Source organism: Chaetodon trifascialis, chromosome 2, assembly GCF_039877785.1.
Source record: "Chaetodon trifascialis isolate fChaTrf1 chromosome 2, fChaTrf1.hap1, whole genome shotgun sequence".
NCBI lineage: Eukaryota > Metazoa > Chordata > Actinopteri > Chaetodontiformes > Chaetodontidae > Chaetodon > Chaetodon trifascialis.
In genome coordinates, this window is record NC_092057.1 from 4,656,525 (window position 1) to 4,672,993 (window position 16,469).

Consider the following 16,469-nt stretch of genomic DNA (forward strand, 5'->3'; position numbering starts at 1 on the left):
TTTCTGAAAGACAAAAGCCGGTGATGTTTTCAAATGTCGAAATGTCGTTTTTCTGTACTGTGGGCTCCACAAACAAAAACCCATTCACCTCCACCATACAGCCGCGATTCCAAAAAAGTTGGGACGCTGTTTAAAACGTAACTAAAAACAGACTGCAGTCATTTGCAAGCAAATTATGTTTGCTGACAACAGTTTTATGAAGTCTTCCTTCATCCAATCATGTGTTCTCAAAGTGGTGAACCTCTCTCCATCCTCACTTGTGAGCGACTGAGCCGTTCCAGGATGCCCCTTTCATACCCGATCATGATCCTCTCACCTGTTACCAATGAGCCTGTTTACCTGTGGAACGTTCCAAACAGGTGTATTTGGAGCGTTCCACATCTTTCCCAGTCTGTGAAACATGTCGCTGCAACAGATTCAGAATAAGCAGATATTTACAAAAATCAGTGAAGCTGATGAGGTCAAACTTTAAATATATTGTCTTTGTTTTGTTTTCAGTCGAGCGTACATCAAAAGGGATTAGCAAATCATCACATTCAGTTTGGTTGTTTTGCACAGCGTCCCAGCTATTTTAGAAGCAGGGTTGTGATGGGAGACAATACCTCAAAACACAGGCAAATAAAACAAACCATTTGCATGGCTGGATACAGACAGGCAGACAGGCAGACAGGCAGACAGGCAGACAGGCAGACAGGCAGACAGGCAGACAGACAGACAGACAGACAGGCAGACAGGCAGACAGGCAGACAGGCACATCAGTTGCAGGGGAAGTTGCTCACAGGCAGTGTTTGGTTGTTATCTCATCAGAGCTGTGAAAACACAGTGTTCTGCTCTGGCATAGTTAAAACAGCAGCTCCCTCTTTTGGCTTAAATGTGTTACTGCACTGCACAGTCATGCAGTACACCTCCGAACATCTCCCCAGTGGAAGGATTAGGATATTGAACCTACATTAAATATTAAATTAGGATCAAAAAACAGAATTTGTGAGTGAATATGAGCAAGAATCAACAGAGGAAAACGGCACTTGCAAGTCATTACAAAGTTATTCTGAGTGATCGCCTTAATCTTTCTATCAAACTTGTAATCTTGTTGGGAGTGGTCTTTTCCAGGGTGTCAGTGCCCCCATCCACAGGCTCTGAGGGGTAATAAGTACATAAATAATGTGAATCATATACTATAATCTTCACAGTCATCAGATTTCAACCCAGCTCACCACCTATGGAACACTATGGACTGACATGTTACACAGTACTCTCCACCAACACCATCAGACCACCATCAGTCCTGCTGTAAAGTTCTGTATAATGCAGTTTTTATTTAGATGGTTAGAAGAGACTCTGAGGACTCTGGATCAATGGCAAGTGTTGCGAGATGACCCTCTGGGTTTGTCAAACACAGCTGAGTATTTATCTTGTGGAGGTACGGATGCTCTCCACTGTGACTCACAGTGATATGACGCTAATCCACGAGAGACACAAACTGGGCCTGTAATAATCTATCTGAGGTCGCATTGAATCTGTAAAGGCAGCTCTCTGTGGACCGACAGCTCACTGAGGCACTACACGTTTGCTTTCCTGATGGGAGATAAAAGCTGAAATGTATCACAGCATTTTGAGGAGAAAGATGGTTTAATGTGTCATCAATACCAGGAGGTATTTAGGCAGATTCATTCTTCCCCTTTCTTTGTTCAGCATTGTCGTCCTTGTTCTTGGCTTTTATGTTTATTGCTGTGTCTGTACACAGTAATTGCTTCTGAAAACTCGATGCAAGCCAGCACATAGAGGAGATAAATGCTGAATTGCAACATTTATTACAGATGTCAATAAAGTGGCCCCAATGTGTGGTCACAACAGCAAAATTATTGGAAAAACAGATTGATGATGATTATAATCACGTAAAATATCTCGTTCACCAGTTTAGTCACCGGCTCTGTTCCATTTTGTAGCTGAAGTTTGTAATAGAAGAGTCACAGCACCGTGTGGAGTTACATCTAAACAGCCTCCTTGTAAATACTTCAATCATGTGTAGGGTGCACGGAAGCCTGTTTCAGGAAATGTTAAAATTTCAAGCACGTTCTCGCCTCACTGATGGATGGCTGAGATGCTGAGTGATGACCATGGCCGGGGGTGGAGCAGCGTGTGATGTTCAGAAGACGTGTGACAGATCTTTCCTCAGTAACAAAATTAATGCGCTCTGTTCAAAAGGCTCTGGTGTGGCACAGCAGCATTGTTTGGATGTCGACGCCGGTGTCTCGTTTCAGTGATGACTGATGCCACGACTGTTTGATGAGTGTGTTTCCATGGCCTTCACAACACCTGTATTTGAATGGAGGAAAGGGAGATGGCTGAGACATTTTCTCGAAGCTGGGAATGATATTCATTATTTGCAGTGTGTTTGTAATGCACTGACATTGATTTTGAATAGAAAACCAACAAATCAAATGGCTGACATGCCTCAATGTTGTCTTAATAAGGACATGTCATATCTGTGTATACTTAGGCTGAAAGATTCCATAGTTTATAATAGCCTGTTGTAGCACAAGTTGTTGGAGTAATAAGATCACTTCAGCAGGTGGTGGTGCGACTGTGTTAAGAATAAAAAGCCTCCCACCAGGACAATTCATTTTCAGTTAAACTGCTAACTATATTCTTAACTATAGTATGAATTTGTGTATTTAAGTCAAAATCTGTAGCAGCATCAGCCCCCTTAATCCAGTATTTTTCTAGCATGTTTTTAATTTGTGTTACGTGTAATTTAACAATACTGTCCTAAACAGTGCGTCATACTGTTGTGTCGTGCATTCTCCTGAATGCAGCGGAAACAACACAGACACACACCCGTCTTAACAGACAGTGATGATTAAAGCCGTGACAGATTTGTCATCAGCAGCATAGTCTCATGACCAGTATGCTGCTGTCTCCACACTCCTCAGACAACAGGAAGCAGCGCACCTTTAATTTGTCCCTTTTTAACTGGCACAATTGTTTCCTGTTTTATGTCATACCTGTGGCCTCAGTGAGGAGTGATGTTATGTGTTTCTGAGCCTTTGATGGAGATCTTGCGCCTGCTTACATGCACCTAAATATAGCTTTAGTTAGCGTGAATTTGCTCCTGTGTTCCTCTCACCATCTGACACAGCTGTCAGATAGGATTGTCAGGGTCTTAGCCGCTTTAGCGTGCCAGCTGGCTTTGATGTTGAATGTACACATTTTGTTCAGCTGTGGATCTTGTATGCTTGGAATTAGGAGTGGTGTAGAAAGAGTTGATTGACATTTATTGACCGCTCAAGTAAGAGACACAAAACTGAGGACAGTCGCCAAAGTCAGATTCATCTGACGTATTTACACTCATTGTGTTTAAGGTGTAATATCCTGGAATATCCAAAGTTTAGGCTTAGAAAGTGCTTTGTAAAAGAGGAAATGATTAGTGAAAGTGATTAGGCAAAACAAAGTAATAAAATGAAGCTCATAATAACCAAAAAGGTCAAAGTTAATCAGAAATAGGTGAAACAATAAAGTCCAAGACAGAATCAAACGAACAAAACAGTTTAATGTGTTTAAAAGTTGTCAGATTAGCCTAGATTTGAAAAGCATTTCAGCCATGCTGATGCAGCAGTGTCATTTATTCCAAAGCTTCAGGTCTTCAGCTGCAAATATACATAATACATACATAATATATATAGCTGCCTGTAATAATTATTTTCACCATCGATTAATCTGAGAATTATTTTCTCAGTTGATCGGAAACAGAGAAATGGCCATCACAACCCAAGTCCAAAACCAAAAAAAGCATTTACTTTACAAAAGGATACAACAGAGAGAAGCAGAAAATCCAAAACAGTAAACTAGAACTTGTTACTGCTCTGCACTCGTGCTTGAGAGAGGATCATTTTTCTGTCAATCGATTCATCAAGCACTCATCGCAGCTGTACAGACAGTTTAATGGCCCCGGTCAGATGATCATAGACACTTTGAAGAACAGCGACTTTACCCACTGCGTCCACAGTGACTAATGAAGATCTGGTCTCATTAAAACTGAATAGCTGCCATTGAAACGAATATCAAATGAAAAAAAAGCAAGAATTGAATTCGTTTGTACATTTGACTTGTTACTTAGATTTGTTAGTGGATCTTGGGTCCCTCTTGTGTTCATTCACTTAGTTGCTCTTGCAGATGAATCTTAGTCCCTTTACTTCACCTGAATCTGAAACCATCAGGATCAGCCTTGAAGTGCAAACATGCAACTGTCTTCTGTTTTGTACGGGTTCATAAAACCTTATCAGTTTGTTGAATAACTAAAACTTCATTTTTATTTCTGCTTTTCAAAACCAAGGTCACACAGTGCTTAATAGTAGTAGTAGAAAATAGATTACCTTCATACAAGTTACATATTTAAAAGTCCCGTGCATGTTCCCATAGATCATGTGTATGCAGTCCTGCAAACCAGAGCATTTTGACAGCTGCAGCGTGCATGTGTCAGACAGGGGGCAACCGGGTTGTAGTGGAGGATCGGTCCCCATGTTTGGACCAAGAATGTGTCAGTCCATGTGCGGTTAGGTGATATGTTCCTGCACTGTGTGCGTGGCAGAAGTGTATGAACACAAAGAGCTGCATGTGTAAAGGTTCGAAGTGGAAGCAGCACTGTAAGCTTACAGTATGGTGGTGTTGAGCTTTCTGCACATGCTGTAGCGTGTCCCTGGTGAGGACAGATTGTGTTCCCAGGCTCCAGGTGCTGCAGGCCCAGGTCACCAGAATTAGACGCCTCATCTCCTCTTCTTACTTGACACTCCTGTCTTTTGACCCCTTGCCAGTGGACTGATGCTCGGGGTCATTCTCATCCTTTAACCTTTTAAATTCTTAAATGGCTTCATGAATCAATATTTCAGCCGTGCGTTAGCATCCCCGCAGGGCTCAATGTGCAGAGATATTCCTGAGTTCAGTCAAAACTTCCTTCAGATTTTACATTATGAGCAGATGACGGTTCTGTTCAGCGGTACTAAAAAGGGCATGCGTCACATGACATTTTGAAAACGTGTTGAATGACAGGATATATGGTGTTGGCTTAACATGAGGCTCGTAACCCTTAGGCTGAAGCAGCTGTTGATATGTGCAGACTGTGCCATGTACATTAGTACGCGGGAGGGCAGGTTGTTTGACATTAGCAGGTGGAAAAAATGTTAAAGGTTGTTTAGGTAAGTGTTAAAGGTCATGAGAACATGTGGAGTGACATAGTGGAGTAAAATGTTAATAATCCCATTCCTGATGGAAATTAGTTCCACTTCGTCTTCAGGGATTTTAAAAATAACGACAATGTTAGATTTGAAGTATTCGTAACTCTGCATACTGTGATTTGCTGTTCAGTGGAAGAACACTGTGCAGTTTGTAAAGTTTGAAATAAGCAGACGTATAGACCAGGCATTTGACTCTATTCAATGTTCTCTATTTCCATAACTCTGCATGAAAGGTGGCAGATGATATTTTTCAGGTGCAGTTTTTTTTTTTTTTTTTGTTTAAGCGTCGGATGTGTTTTACTCCTTGAACAGCTTTTAAATCTAAAATTTTCAGGATGACTTATTTTATTCTGATTGTTTATATTGTGGTTTGTTCCCAAACTGTAACCAAATCTCCAAATCGAATGGAATTATATTAAGCTTTCAGTTTTTAAAAATATGCGATAAGAATAGAGAGGGACATATTATACCCATGTTAGGCTCCCTGCAGAGCACCACTGCCTGTCTATCTTAGAACTTTAACATATTACTCATGACTAATGACTAAGGCCTTATGCGATCTGACAGGATTAGATGTCTTATAATGACTCATCGGAGACCTTTGGTGGCAACTGGGCCTGCAGAGCTATGATAAGGCAAAACGATAGGGCACAACGCTGGGCTGAGTGCACTGACATCGACGCTGGATGAGTAAATCATTGAATTATCTGGATAAAAATAGGATAGAAAAATGTTAATTTTGTGAGGGGGTGTCTGATATGTTACGTACATTTTGTCTTGAGTAAAAACAATTTGCCGTACCCTTTCAGCCTCACACCTCGGTCATCTGGGTAGAAGAAAACACGTCTTAGCACCACTGAAAGCGTCAATTAAACTCCAGTCTGTTTGTCATAGTTGCTTGGATGTCCTTGTCCCTTCTTCTCTTTTTGTCACGTCTTATCCGATTTTCAAGGCTGGTCAAATCTTTCGCTCATGAAACCGGCTTTTACTTTGTGAATAGTGGTGATTAATTGACGAGGGCAGCAGCTCACAAGGTTGAACTGAGATTTTTCGTTCTGGTGTCTCTGTTGCTGCAGCTGTAGGAACAGAAAGCTTGGCATTGAGCAACAAACAGCAGGTCTCTGAACTGTAGGAATATGACACCTCTGCAGACTGATACCCTGTACAGTAATGTGGGCTGTAGTGCACGATGTTTGATATGTCAACAGTTTTATATGTATTATTGTTTGAGATAGGAATGAGCAGCCAAATTGGTTTTACTCTTGCAAACTTGGACAGTGTGAGGTACTTTCAGTGCTCCACTTTTCTTCCCTTCATTGCCATTAATTAAATGTTTTTCCAAAGAGAAGGCAGCCTGCTTATTGGTCTCCCACACACTGGCCTTGTCACACAGGCAAAGATGAGCCACAAAGGACCAGTGTTCTCATCCTCCCACATAAAAGCAACTACTTTCAGTCACTACCAATATGCATTGATGACAGTCTGCTTTCACAGAAGCCCTCATTATACACTGTTACACTTCCACAGGCCTGTTGAATTGACCATTGCTCAGCAGTCTCTTTGCCTGCGGGCTTTTCTACAACTTTGTTGAGGCTTCTTTTGAACTCAGTACCAAGGTGATGTTATTTATCCCAACTGCTCAACTGTCTTGGTTACCAAGCTTTGATTTGACATTATTAAGACATTAAATCCAAGACAAACCCATGCAATGTACCCTCCCTAGATATATCTGTTGCAGTACTTGATGTAAAGACAGCAATGATTCATATTTGAAGGTGACAAGACAACATCATATATCAACAAACACTGAGTGACTTCATTGATGATGATTTGGCATTTGTTGTTTTTTTTCTTTCAAACACAGCAACACAGTCAGGCAGAAACTAGTGTACGCCGCACAGCGCAGGGAGGAGGCATTAAACAAAGACATGCCTCAGCACAGGAGGGCCAATTCCTCAGGTCGAGACTCGGGACAGTAGTGGATAGAGGACTACAATGTGCATATTTTATATAGAGAGGACAAATGGTTTGAAAGAGGAGTAGTAGATAAATCATTCCTCAGCATCCCTCCCAGGAGATTTAACATCTATTCACAGTTGGCCTTATATTATGTTTAGACTTGGCCTCAAGTAACGACTCCAGCGACTGCCGTTACACAGACAGGAGCGCTAATGACCCAAGTGGTATCAATGACCGTGAGGGCAACCCTACAGAGGTAAAATACCTGGGACTCCCCACGAGTAAGAGAGAACTGAAGGCAAGGCATTTTCACCCTGAGAACTGCTGCTCTCTGGTTACTTTCTTTTTAAGACAATTCTCTGTCAACCTTTGATATGTTTGCGTGTGAAAATCACACTCGAACAGGTGTACCTAATAAACTGGCCAGTGAGTGTAATTGCCCTGGCTCTGCTTTATTCTGAAAATACTTAAAAAATGAACCAGGGCTCTAAATTAGCGAGGAACTGCATGTAAAAGGCAGCGCTGTGCTGTTGTTACATGTGTGTGGGCCCACCGCTTTTGCAAGCTCAGCGCGTTTTTTTTTTGTCAGCAGGCATTTCTGCTTTAGAAGGTAACGACAAAGAAACAAACCGAAAGGATTTGCCCGTTGGATAGGATATTTTTGTATTGGGGGACTGTCCGTGCAGCATTGTTGTCCCATTCTTTGACACCAGAGGGAGGCAGTGCCCTGAAAGTCTTGTACACACAATAATCCTGGAGCCACAGGTTGTAGAGGCTCGTTGCAGCTGTGCTCAGACTGCACCACACCTAGTAATGAACTGTAGCCTGTTTCACATGGACACTGTGCAGCAGTGCGTGAAAGCCAGTGAGTGTTCATGTGTTTGTTTTTTCTTGTAATGCCTCCGGTGTTTGGCAGAGGCTGTCTGCTTGCTGATGAAGAGACAGCGTGGCGGTGAATAGGATGGGAATGATGTAATTATTTTCTCATCTCAAAACCACAATTTTCACACTAGAAACCTTCACTGTACACATATTTACCATATGGATTTTTAAATGTAGTAAACCATGAACTGCCGCGTGTTGACAGGTACACTGCATCATCCAATTCAATTGCAGAACATGTGCCTCAGTCGTACCTAAATGACTTCAATTAAAAGGCTGAGAACTGCCTGCCAGGCTGCAGTAGGAAAGTATTTTATGTCTGATATTTCATCCTATTGAGTGTACAAAAAGATTTCCTATTCACAAAGTCACCTCACGCGCTCCAGAGCTGCGGCGATGGGGTTTGAGTGATATTGGCAGCACTGAACCGGCAGGATTAGTGTGGAAGAATTTCAGTGCGGTTAATACGCTGCTGTAAAATGTCACACAGATACCAGTAAAAACTAGGAAGTTGCTGTTTTGCCTGTTTTATAGCATAATTATAACCATAAACATTCACTTCCAATATCATAAACTATCATGAGAAGCAAAATGATTGCACCAACATGCAGACACAAAGTAAATGCTGTGTTTTGTCCATTTTTCAGTGGTTTGGAGAGCCAGTTGTTCCTTCATATGGTTTGATTCAAAGCCCGAACAGAACCTGCTCTCTGCGGGTTTGGTCTGCAGCACTTGTTACCATGATGGCATCATTGCTTTCAGTGTTAATAACTTTATACTACACAGGCAAGGCCTGCAGTGTCTCCCTTTCCCAGGGCCTACATCTGTAGCCATACCCTGTCATCTCAGTTGCTCTGAGAAGCTGGGATTGATTTGTAAGTGTACAGAGTTTCTAGAAGCCAAACATTCTTGACCTCTGGCACTCCATCAGTCTTGGAATGACTTATCAGGTCTTGCAAACTCAATGACCAGGCAGTTGTACTGGGGCACATTATTAAGAGAAAGTAGACAAACAGACAGCACATTTACTCATGCAGCTTTGTTGGTTTACTTTTTGGGCGAGCTATGAGCTTGTACAATAGTGATGGTGTGACCATGCAAAGCTTGTGCTCCTTTATTGTCATTGTAAGTCGTTGGTTTTATTCCTGGCGTTGATCATCTATGTTTGGGTAGTCTTTGATTACTATAAAGCTCAATGGGGCTCTATGTTCTGTCTACCTTTATAGCTTCATACTTTAAATCTCGTGAGATACTCACAATACAGTGTCAGCCTTGTCACAGGAGTACATAACACAAGCTGCTTTTCTGCTTCACAAAACTAGAACACCTTAGTGTGGGAACCTTTTCAAGAACTCCCAGAACTTTATCCTCTTTATCCTCCAGAGGAATCTCTGTTAAGTTTGGGTTTCTTGGTCATGGGAAAGCAAACAAATCCAGTCATGCATTTTTTGAAGTTCCTTTACATGTTACTTCCTGAAATAATTTGGCATAATGATAATAATAATAATACTACAATGTTTAAAGAAAATCTTCTTCCAAGCACTGGGAACTGGCGTTACAGAGGAATCAAGGGTAAATATGCTTGCATGGCTCGGTGTTTAATGAGCTACTTTGGGCTGATCATGTTTTAGCAGAGTGGAGCAGTGTGTCTGTCACATAACTTAATGACCTAAGATTAGTACAAAAGCTCAAGTAACCTCGAGACGGCGTGGGGCATGTCAGAAACAAACAGCCGTTTACAGTGCCCTTTTTGCTTGTATCATGCTGTATGTGAATCATGAAAGGGAAAGAGAAGATGAAACAATTTATATTAGCCAATCATTCATGTAATTGCATTTCTAAAAGAATCACTGTACGATATCCAATAAGGCCGCTTGTTTTCAGTCTTTGTCATCTGAAGGAGAAAACTTTCTATACATTGTGTCAGTGCATTAAATGTGGACACACTGAGCTAAACCCGAAGAAATAGCGCCAACTAATCAAACAAATCAAACACCCTGATGGTGTTTGAACATGAAGTTGCACACCTGAACATGCTGCAGATATTGCAGCTGATGGTAAAAACACAGCTGACGGTTATATACAGTGTATTCTGTTCGGGTATGGTCACAGTACATTTGTGGACAAATTCAAGCATATATTTCCTATTTCGCCGTCATCTCCAGCCAGTTCCGGTGGACTGAGAGGATTGTTCAGCTTTGTTCAACACATCCACAGCGTTTTCTTGGCGTGTTTAGTACATGATCACACTACCAGACAACAAACTGTAGCATCGCTGTGACATCATATCCTTTTTTGGGCTACATTTGTGTCAGATTTGTTGAATGGAAACGTAATGTGACCTTACGTTTTTAGAAATGCAAATAAACATCAGTCAAACGCAATTGAATTACCACTGTGAATCTTAAATTCTCAGAATGCAAACTGTGAATATGCGTGATTTTAAAGTTGCAGCTGGATGTCTTAGGTTTTACCTTGCATGGCACTGGTGTTGCCATAATGTGGCTTTTGCTTGTGAAGAAGCAGAAAGGCAAAATAAAGGAAAGCAGCACCAAGTGAATAAAAGATTTGGTATGCTGGATGTTCAGTCAGAGAGCTCTCCCTCACACTGACAGCCTCTGCTGTTAGTTCAACATGCTCAACTGGCTGAGCAGCTGCCGATAAGGCGCCAACTTGCTCCAATTGTGCTGAACATACTGTAAAAACTATGGGCGTTGGTCAGCCACAAACACTCAATGGCGTCCAACAGCCGACTGTCAGCCTGGTGTGTCAGGGCCCTCAGTCTGCTCTGATAGATGCTCTGGAACTGTAATCCTCCTCAAACAATGGTGGATGTGAGAATAGAAGGGGGGTTAAGCCCTGGTGTTTCTGTTACCATGTGCTCAGACATTTAAATGCACACAGGGAAGGTCGTCTCTTACCCTAACTCAATCAGTACATTTCTACATATTCTGCAGTGGTTGTCAGCTTGTTTTCTGCTGCATTTTAATTTTCTCTGGGAATCAGCATAAGCGCCACATTGAGCTTTCCTCAAGTCCCTGCTGTTGCATTACTTGTTGCGCCTACGCGCCTTCATACCTTCACACCTCTGACATGCCTTGTTGTGCAGAAAGGTTCAACTGAAAAAGATCGACTTCCTGGCCGCTGCTTTCGTTGACTTGAAAGTTCATCCCTCTTGACACTTGGTCAAGTGAATCCTGGTTTAAGTGCATGTGTCACATGCACTAACATTGAACTGCTGTGTGGTCGTCTCCTGAAATATCCTCAGCCTCTTTGCTGACATAAACAGAGTTATTGACACTCCTGAAAACCTTGTTTCGTGACAGACTTGGAGAAGGTAACAGATCCTAGCTTCAACACTTGATTCAGGTGAGGATGTGGTAGTCTGACACTTTGGGAAAGTTAACTGGACTCTGATGATGTAGGCCACTAAGTTGGGAGGACCAGAGAGGGGTCAGAGAATGACCACAATGAGGAAGCTCCCCGGACACGTGTGCTGCGTCGGACGACTGCTGGTACGCATTCCACCGCCGAGGGGTCATGAGAGCAGATTCCACAGAGCCTGTCTGAGGGGGGAGAGGCTGAGTTGGTCCATCCTCTTTTCAGGCCCTGACAGCAGCTGCTCCGCCTGGCTTGGGCGCAATAGTGACCTCACACCCCAGAGATATTTTAAAGGGTGCCAGTCAGCAGCGAGATGAGTTCTTAGTAGGTAGGTGCAGAGGCTCAGTGGGCGCAGTATCGATACGTCTGTGCAAGGAGGATACATTTGTTTAAGAAACGTTATCTGCTTGCGACAAGAGTCGGCCAGCGTTCGAGTCTCCTTCTGGGATATGATCCAGTAGACGGCCTTTTTTGCAATGCTGCGGCATTGCCCCATTCCCCGTTTCTCGTCATCTGGTGCTCGGAGAAAGATGCCAAATGTTTCCTGTGGGAAAGAGAAGACTTTGCGCGTCCCACTGGAGAGTCAGCCACTCGACCTGGCAGACCCCAAGGACGTTGCCAAGGAACCGTTACCCCCTCAGAAAGTACTCAAGATATTTAGCATCAACATCATTGCCCAGGGTTTGCCTTTCTGTCGCAGACGGGTGAGTATTGTATGTGTAAGGCCCGTCATATGTTTTGGGTTCGGTTGAGCCATGGAACCTAAAAATGTCAAAGGTCGTCGGACACTCTCACCCACCTTCACTCAGGTCGTTGTTATGTTGTGTAACTGTTTGTTTATCAAAATTGCAAATCAAAATCGAGCCTACTTGGCTACTTTCACTTCTGTTTTTATTGCTTCAGCACCTTTAGACATTCACCACCCAATTAACCTTTTTCATTTCTGCAGAATTTAAAAAAACGTAAAACTGCCAAAAAAACGTAAAGTTAAATCCCGACAAAAGGTTGTGATGTTTTTCACATGTTTCACGATTGCAAATGAGCAGAATATCTTCCTTTTAGTGACGTGTTTGAACTTGAATATGTAAAAGATTTTACATTTTACAGCTTAGCTTGAGTGGTATTGGTAAGAATAGGTAAGAATAACTTAAGATACTCTTTATTATAAAGGACTGACTGATTGTCCTTTTGCCTTTCGCCGTTTCCATATGCTCATAGAACAAAGTTCGCATGCCACGGCTCCACCCATGGCAGATGACGGACGCCGACATGTAACCTTAAAAAGGCCATCGTCAATGAGCCTATTTTTAGGTTGTGTTTTTAGATAGAGATATATATGCATTAATTTGCGATGAAATTAATTTTCACAAAAAGTAGTGCATTTATATGTTAAATATGCAGGTAATATCTTGATTTTTCAGATTGATGAGTAATTTGGCCTCTTATAGATGAGGCTGTAGGGTTTTTAAACAGCCTTGTCTGTTTCTCTTGAAATGTACAAGTGAAATAAATAGCACACAGTTTACAGTATTCATCAGTGTTAGGAGTTCTGATCGTTATGACAGGTGATGATTAAACCTAAATTATGCCTACATTAATGTCTGCTTGGCTGTTTTGCTGTATTAGGAAGATATGTTTGCATCAGAATTTGCAATTCTTCTCATGTGTCAGAGCGAGTTGCAGGTTGAAACCGTTCCAAAACATCAGCGCTTTAACTGTGGCATTAGTAATTTCTTCCTCTTTGACGGCAAATTAGGTTGCCTGATAAGAGCTTTAACGGTAACACTACGTGCGTTAAAAGTCTCCTTTGACAGCCCTGCTGAATTAATTTAGCATTATCTGCAGTGTGACTTGGAAATCTAGCAAGATGCTCCCCAAATGAACCCAGGGCTATTTCTGAAAGACAGAAAACCTCGAGATGACGCTGGCAGTCTGATGTCAGTCATCAAGAGATCAAAGGCTGAAACAACACATTCACAAAATAGTTCAGCCTTCACATTTTTAGCAATAAAACATATGTTTTTTCACTGTAAATCATATCTTACAATACTGAAATTAATTCTAGATATATATTTGATTAATTTAGGTATATACCATATAGATTGAATATATCTAATATTTGTACATTTACTTGACAAATGATTTATTCTGGCATTAGAGAAGTTAGAAATTGTAGATGATCAGAAAAAGGTATTTTCTCAAACTGTAAATCATTTCCCACATACAAAAAACCCACACAGTTCACTGAAGTTGATTTTAGTTTTGATTTTCTTTTTCTGTATTTGATGTCACAGTACATATGTGACACATGACAGACTGAAATCCAGGACGACTCGATGAGACTTGAAGAGATAAAACATTCAGCTGTTTCCATTTAAAGACCACAGTTTGTTTACTCAGTGCCGAGATACTCGACCCCTCTATCATTAGGTCAGTATTCTTCCAGGTATTTCGTTGGTATCCCCCAGCTGTTAGTTAGGACTGTATACTTGTGACCAAACAAAATTCAGCAGGTACTTCAATTAAAAGTACAAGTTATTTTAAACAAGCGTAAACACGGAGCTGAGCCTGGGACACAGGCCTCCATCGCAGTGGCACTAACGGGTTTCCTTATGTCATCAGAGGTGGAAAGATGGGCAGTTCACAATATTAACACACTAAAAAAAGAAGGAGATAGATGGGGTAGTGAGGAGCAGCGTTGTGAAATATCGGGCAAAGACTGAAATAGAAAATAGGGGTAGATGTCATAAGGAGACTGAGGAGTGTCGGCTTGTCCTTTTCCTTTCTTGGTTTTCTCTCAGATCAAAGCTAGCTGCTGTGCTGATCAGCTTTGGAGACAAAGGGTCTATTATGGTGATTTCGCTTTAATTAGTACTGTTTATGCAGTAGTTAAACGGAAGGTTCAAAGGATAAGCTGAGACAGACCGCAGCAGGAGGTTTCTTTAGTTCACCCAGCCACAGGCTTAAAAATATCCAGTCAAACCTTTGTTGCAAGGCGACAGCAGTGATTTAAAAAAGTTAGACAAAAGCTGTGATACACCTCTGATGTTACACATCATCCCTAATTACATCTCTACAACCTCTATGTATTACAGGCTGTATAATTTGATATGTCGCAGGCATGACTTTATTTAGCATCAGAGACATTGTCTTCAGTTCAGAGATTTGTACTTTGCTTTTAGCCATGCTAACAGCAAAGTGGCAAAATTTCACTTTGTCCACTCTTTTGTTTATGAACACCTGCAATAAAAAGTGCGTTCCCATACGCTTCAGCTGTGCTTTGTGTTTAGCTAACACGCTGAACAAAGGCGGTGGCCATGGTAAACATTATACTTGCTTAGCTACGTGACGCTAGCATTGTCATTGTGAGCCTCAAGTACAGCCTCACTGAACCGCTAGCATGGTTGTAGAGTCTTAATCTTGTTTGCTTGTGGTGAAAAGATGGTGATTAAGTGATGGGTTCCACACCCCCTCCCCAAGGTTAGCATACTTTACATATAGTGTTCTTGGGAACAGCAGTAAGGAGTTGGTTTCCTCTTCTTTCTCCAGCATGATGAACATTGACTGTTAAACAAGGGGAAAAGCACAGTTGGGATGATGCTAGGCCTTGAGTTAAAGTGTTAAAGTCTGCCATCTGTGTGCCAGTGGCACCACCACATCACGGGGTCTTGGACTTTGTTTGCAAGGAAAGACTAAGCCATCTGTGTTTGTGCTCAGGAACACTTTTGCTTTAGATAATTTGCTTTTATTGTTGACATGGCAAGCGAGTCTGGAAACTCTAGACTGAAGAAAAGGAACTTGAGCCATAAGGTTGTTTACAAAGTCTGTTCTGCTGGAGGAACTAAATAGAAGGTCCCATAAGGCCAGTTCCTAAGGTTGTTGATCCATGCAAAGGAGGAAACCACGTGAGCCCTGCTGTGCATGTGTCAGCTGTCTCCAGTGAATGGCATAGCTGGGATTTCCCAGGGTCTCAGCAGTATGGCATGACTTAAGTCGTCTGTGTCTTCAGAGGAACAAACCATACTGTAAAATGCATAATTGTATGGTTCGACTTTCTGTGTTGCTTATTCATGGAAGACTTGCAAGGAATTTGTCTGCTTTATCAACCCCCAGGTTTTCTTTTTCTTTTCTTTTTTTTTTTTTTTTAGAAAAGTCAATCTGATTCCATGCATGAAATATTTATTTGGACTTAATCATGGGAGCTTTCCATGAGGCAGCGTCATCTCTTGCATCTACATCTTTTGAGAAACTTCAAGTGACCCTAAAACGTGTCCTACTGTACTAATTAAAAATAGCCCTTTCCAATTAAAACATCCCCAGTAGAAACCACTGTATTTCCGGGAGCCGGAATGGGTATCCAGCTGTTGCAGGAGATGATATAGTGATCAAGATATAGAGCATTAACAGCAGGACATTTTAGTTGCGGTATTACTTTTCTCACCCACCACACCCTGCGCTGCAGGCCTGTTGAGTAAGGTGATCTGGACTTGCCCATGGCAGCTATGTCTGTATCAACAACTATTAGCAAGATGCATCTGCTGTTTGAGCAGGTGTTGTGGGTGTGTCGCAACTTTCTGGAGTCTCAGAGTTTCCCGTGGTTTCGTCTGTAGACACGTTAATTAGAGCCACACAGCTACTGTAATTTTATTTTGGTCCTTTTGCTTGGTTTAAATTTTGTTTGTTTCATTTGCCTCTCTCAGTTTGTCAGTTGAAGACGGTAACCTGTAGTTATAGCGGTGGCCCACTGATCTGAGACGCAGATCCACCCAGTGACTCTTTTTGCAGTGATTGCGTGGATATCCGAAACCTGCTGCCACCTGGTTAATTAAAGGGGTGTTTCACCTCCGGAAAGATGGTATTTTCCTAAAGCTGTGCTGTCAATGCACTAGAAAGATGGAAATGAGTGGTGCAAAGGTAGAAAACCTACAGCAACCAGAATACACCGTGTCGTACTGTGAGTTGGACAGACTTGGTTTTGGCTCATCAGGTTTCAACCAATGGCGGCCTGGTCACAGA

General features: G+C 41.9%; 2 protein-coding genes across 3 annotated transcripts in view; one reads left to right on the forward strand and one right to left on the reverse strand.

Annotated features, from left to right (window-relative positions):
• Window positions 1-16,469, reverse strand: part of anxa5b (annexin A5b) — a 397,957-nt gene that overhangs the window by 151,344 nt on the left and 230,144 nt on the right. The window lies entirely within an intron of this gene.
• The window catches only part of fbxw7 (F-box and WD repeat domain containing 7), a 117,012-nt gene that overhangs the window by 42,701 nt on the left and 57,842 nt on the right, over window positions 1-16,469 (forward strand). The gene's annotated exons all lie outside the window — the stretch shown is intronic.